Below are 5,655 nucleotides of genomic sequence, written 5' to 3' on the forward strand. Positions count from 1 at the left end.
AGATCCATGGTTTGCAAGCATGCTCTCCCGACTTCTGGACTGTGCTTTCTCTTGGTTGATAATGTCATTCAAGTCACAAAGATTTTAAGTATTCTGAATGTCCACTGTGTGAGTTTCCTTTTCTTTTCCATCCTGTGCCTTGCAGGTCGTATCCATGAAATCATTGCCCAACCTGTTTTGTGAAGCTGAGGACGATGAATGCTGCAGAGCTGGGAATTCAGAGATGAAAAAGGATCGTTGGTGGAGGCAGCAGCAGCAGGAACTGGAGACACACAGGCCTGATGTTGGGGTCCTGACCAGATGCGATGGCGCGATGATAGGAATAGGTACGGTGGGCGAGCAGGAGCCATGTACTGGAAAAGGTACCCTGCCCATTGGGCACCACTGTGTGTGGTGATGGGAGCAGTGAGACATAGGACTGGACATGTCCCCAAGCTCAACCCTTCTTCAAAGGGAGCCTTTTATTACACCCTGCTCCAGTCCTGTTTGAAGGGGTTCTTAATCCGACGAGGAACATAGACTTCTTCCACAACAAAGGGTGAAGATAGTGGTGTGGTGACACCTGTCTCTGAGGAACTTCTCATCCCTCTATTGTAAGCCACTGTGACAGGTGAGCCACTGTCTGGAGTCAGTCACCAAGAAGGGGTTCGAATGCCTCAAGGACACTGGGAGCAACCTCCAAGAGGGACCAGTCTGTCATTGCCATGCTGAGCTGAATTCAGGTAAGACCTTTGTACCCCTGTTGTGTGTTCCCAGTTCATGGTCACGTAGTTCTGCAGGTTCTTCTATGGGAGAGAGGGCAGGGCCGTGTCAGAAGGTGAGCTGGAGAGCTCTCGCACCTCCATGACTGAGATGGAGACACTGCCCCTAGTCATCCCACAAGTGAACAAAGGGATGGATGTCATCCAGCATCCACCTTCCAGCCACGAATATTCATTCCACCTTTCTGGAAAACTTGTAGTGAGGCCCTTGAAAAGGATGGAGGGGGCGCACCTGTAGTCACTCCTGTGGCACGTAAGGCTATTACCTGCTTGGGGTGAGTCACCTTGAAGAAAAAAAAAAAGGTTTGCCTCCCTGGCAAGAGTACTCCGAAATGACTAGAAGGGCATGAGGACTGCAACTGGTGAAAGTGTGTTTGAAAACCTCTTTAGGGCTGAAAAAGGTAGAATGTCCTGAGAATTGCCTCCTCGTGAATAGGCTATGTCATTTCCTTGCTTGAGGGAAGAAAAGAAATCATCCCGTACTTTCCACACTGAAAATCAAGAAAACACAGAACCTTGGATTGTATTTTGTTGTTGTTGTGGAAAGTCAGTAAGCCACCATACAGTACCTCATTAGCTTCCGAGGTAGTGCCCAGTTATTCATCAGTTGTGTAACACCCCCAGGGCTCATCCCATCATATGCCCTCCTTCCCTCCTTAATCTCCTGCTCGAATTGTTCATACACTCAATCACCTCCCCTCCAGCAACCCTCTGCTTGTTTCTTAGGGAAGAGCCTCTCATCATTTTTTCTCTCTCTCTGGTGGCTTCCCATTCAGTTTTCCCTCCCTCCCCCTGTGATTATCAAATGGCTTCACGCATAGGTGGAACTTAAGACGCAGGGCAGGGGATCACAGTGGGCTTTCTTTCAGCGAGGTTATTGTGTACCTTTCCATGTTTGACTGCATTTCACTTTTCCTGGGAAATGACCCATTCTAGTGATGTGTCCATTGTGTCTGGAGAGACGGGGGTTCTTCACTCTTTCTCAGGGAGTTTGGATCCTGAAGCTGGTGTCAGGAGAACCCCCTCTGTGTTCCTGTTCCACTGGTGCCCTTGTGGTGCCTCCCTTTCCTTCTCTGGAAGACAATGAGAGATCCAGTTGTGCAGTGTTTTCCAGAAGGCCTACCAGCTCCAATCTTCCAGCTTTGGTTTAGTCCACCAAACACAGGATAGCAATAATTCCTTCAACTACTTCATGAAGACACACAACCAAGTAGAATGGAAACACCAGAGGAGCGTAGCTCCAAGGGGACATGGGTGAAATGCTTTTACAACAGCCAATATCATAGGAAGGTATGTTTTTCTGTGATCACAGAGGTGGGCACTGGCCTTTCCATATCAACAGACGTTACATTTGTCTTTGGACTCTTTCATTGATCTTTAATGTGCATTCACGTACAGCCTGAGGAGACCTCATTGGGAAACTCTGAGAGCATAATCTCATCTTTGATATCCTAATACCCACCTTTCAAAGACATTTTTGAAAATACTGTCTAATGGACGTATTGTGTTTTCGTCATTTCAGGAGAAGAGTAGGGTTTCAGGAGTTCTGTATATGACTCAGTGTTCAGCACAATAAGTGTCTTCTTAATCCCCACCCCCTCTTCCACCCATCCACCCACCTGGTTCCCACAAGTATGTTCCATATATTTGAGCTGGTTTTTTTGATCGTCTCTCTTTCCTGAATCCCTTTATACTTTTCTGTTTCTGAAAAGTCACACATGAATCAAAGCCTATGATAACAAAACACCCACGGATGTTAAGTCTTCGACTATATCTTGTTCTGTGTGAATTGTGGTGAAGAGACCACCAGGTTCGGTCCACAGTGGCTCCTAGCATTCCCCATCCCTGCTCTGTACCTGCCTGTCTCTCCTCTGAGTGGTTGCTGAAAGGTTTCTGACCAAGGGAACATAGGGCAAGAGATGGTCTTTGACAGCTTCAAGCTTTCATGACCAAACCCGTTGTGACTTCCCTGGGACTCTCTTGTGTTCCATCGCTTTCTGCCCAGTATCCCGGAACTTAGGAAGCCAGCACTGGGGTTTCAAATGGCCTTCCACAGAGGCCACAGTGGAAGCAGCCTAGGAGTGCCCAGGCTACTAGGTAGAAAGGAACTCAAGCTCAGGATTTCGCTTCCACTGAACAAACTGTCTTTCCTGCCATCCTTCCTACCTATACTCTGGAGGAGAAGAGGAGGAGAAGCCTGTGAGGGTGGACCAAGCCCTGCCTGGTTGTTGATCTTCCTGACAATCAAACACCTCTTTGTGGTTGCCAGACTGTTGCGGATCGATCTCTTCTTGGTGGTGAAAGAGAGGACATTTTGTCCACTGGTCCCCTGGCAAGTTGTCTCTCCATGTGCTCCAGGGACACGTGGCTGGGGCATTAGCTGTGAGCATGCTGGAAGTGCAGAATGTCAGATCCCTCCCAGAGGTACTCAGTCGGAATCTTCCCTTTGCCGAGAAACCCTGGGCATCAGAGCCTGAGAGGATCGTCCACCCAAAAGCACTGTGGAAGGTTCCACAGAGGGAACGCGAATTGGCCCCCTTGATCCACCAGCGTGCAAGGTGTGGTTGTTTCCTGGGCCCTTTGGGCCATTTCTCTCTGCCGAGCACCCTCTGAAGGGTGGATTCCCCAGTGGCCCTGGTGGGGATGGTTCTGGAAGAAAGGAAAGAACACCCCCCAGGCTGGGACTTAGAGTCGAGATGGAAGCTAAGCCTGCACCCAACAGCAGGAGCTCCAACTCGCCCAGGCTGAGAGACTGCTCAGGAGCTCTGTGTTGTGCTTTGGCTAGGTCCTTAAGTGTCAGCTGATGGTATTGGGGATTTTTCTTGGGTGCTGAATCCTGTCTTCTTAGATTCCCTGGTGCTGTATCTGCAAGGTTGGGGACCCTTGCTTCCATGTAATTTTGGATGTCCTCTTTGGATTCCGGGTTGACCCAGTGCTGGTTGGGTAGCATGTAATTGAACCTCCACGGATTCGTGGTCTCTCCAGGGTTGCTCTTGGGGTTCATTTGGAGTTCCATAGCATCGTGCTGAGAAAAGATGCGTGGGGTGATATCCATCTTTTGGAGTTTGTTGAGACTTGGTTTGTGCCCTAACGTGTGATCTACTCTGGAGAATGTTCCACGTGCACTTGAAAGCACTGCGGATTCTGCTATTTAAGGGTGGAAGGTTCTGCATCTACGTGTTCAAATGAGCGCATCCCTCAAAGCCATAGATTCCTTGTTGATTGTCAGTTTGGATCATGTGTCCATTAGTAGATGTGGGGTGTTAGAGTCCACCACTGCATGGTATTGCTGTCAAAGGTGACTTTATGTTTGTTACATACTGTTGGATGCGTTTGGGTGCTCCCATGTTGTGTGTCTACATATTTCGAGATGTTCTCTCCTATTGCATGGTCTCCCTTGTGACGAAGTAGTGTCCTTCTCTGTGGCTTCCTACCTCCCCCCTTTGGTTCAGAGTCTGTTGTGTCTGGAGAGAAGTATTCCTACCCTTGCTTCGTTTCACATCCACTTGCATGATAGATGCTTCTCCCCTGCTCACATTCCATCTGTGTGTCGGTCTACCGGGTCAGTGGAGTTTCCCATTTCAGACAAGTGAGTGGAACATGGGTGTGTCACCTGGTGGATGTTGGAGACCAGGGACTTCAGAACCACCTGGACCTGACAGTGCCCTTGGCCAGCAAGGAGAGTGTGGGGGTTCTCTGGTCAAGAATATGAACCTTTATTCTGGCAAGGGAGAACCAATCTCTGCTCCATCAGGTCCCAGCCAGGGAGCAGTGGCTACCATGGATCTGACCAAGAGGGTGGGGCCTGAAGGGCACCACGGTCTTGCCAAGAACTGCGTAAGGAAATGCAGGATGGCTGGACATCCTAGCTCCTAGGTCAGCATAGATGTGAATAGAGCCAGGGACACCTCCCAGTTTCTTTAGTTTTTCTCCAGCCTCACCCAAAAGAAGCAGGGAAAAGGAATCCAGAGATCCTGGATAAGGATCCCAGGGGGATTCCAGACTTAGTAAAGGGTGAACCTGGAGAGCCTAAAGGGAAACTGAGAACGGAATGTCCTGCCTGCCCTTCTTCCATTTACAAAATATCTTCCTCAGGTTTTGGAGCTTCCACAGGCAGGATTGGATCTCTTTGCATGTTTTTTCCCTACTTCGTGCTGATGAAATTCCAGAGACTGAACTCAACAACCGTCAGTCCCAAATACTGGGTCCAAACCAACACAAACACACGCACACATACCATATCCCAAAGGAAGCAAGACATGGTCCTCCTTGCTTTAGAGGGGAGCGTAGCAGCCCCTCTCCTGGGCAGCACATAGTTCTGGGGAGGGGAAGGAAATCTCAAGGACTCTCCTGGTCAGGGTTTGTTGCCTTCCTGGGGAAGGACCTGCAACCTTTCCATCTCAGGGGTCTGAGAACAGGGCACAGGTCCGAGAGCACCAGGCTGGGCCTTTGTGCACCTCTCTGGGGGGAGAGTTTGGTGCAGGCTCTGAAACAAGGGCGTGTGTCAAAGGGCACCGGCTAGGCCTTTATACCTCTCTCAGGGGAGTATCTCAGGCTCTATAGCAGGACTCTCGCATTCTGCCGCCTGGCAAGGCTCCTATCCCCTCACAGGAAACGGACCCCACACATTCTCAGGCGCGCTGGCAGCTTAGGGACCAAGAGCTGGTTTCCCCGTGCACTCTCTCTGCCTCAGCGTCCCAATTCCCACAATTTCCCCCCCACCCCGAGATCCTTTGCTCTTTTGGAGTGCTTTCAACCAGTTTCCGAGTTAATGCTGGTCCCCAGACGCAGGGCACTCTGCTCGTATTGGGGTATTACTTTCCAACTGGTCGCCTCTGGTAGCTCCCTCCCCCTTTTGTTTATCTTCTGATATCAGTTTGCAGTTCCCACTCCG

Source organism: Neovison vison, chromosome 11 (assembly GCF_020171115.1).
Source record: "Neovison vison isolate M4711 chromosome 11, ASM_NN_V1, whole genome shotgun sequence".
Classification (NCBI taxonomy): domain Eukaryota; kingdom Metazoa; phylum Chordata; class Mammalia; order Carnivora; family Mustelidae; genus Neogale; species Neogale vison.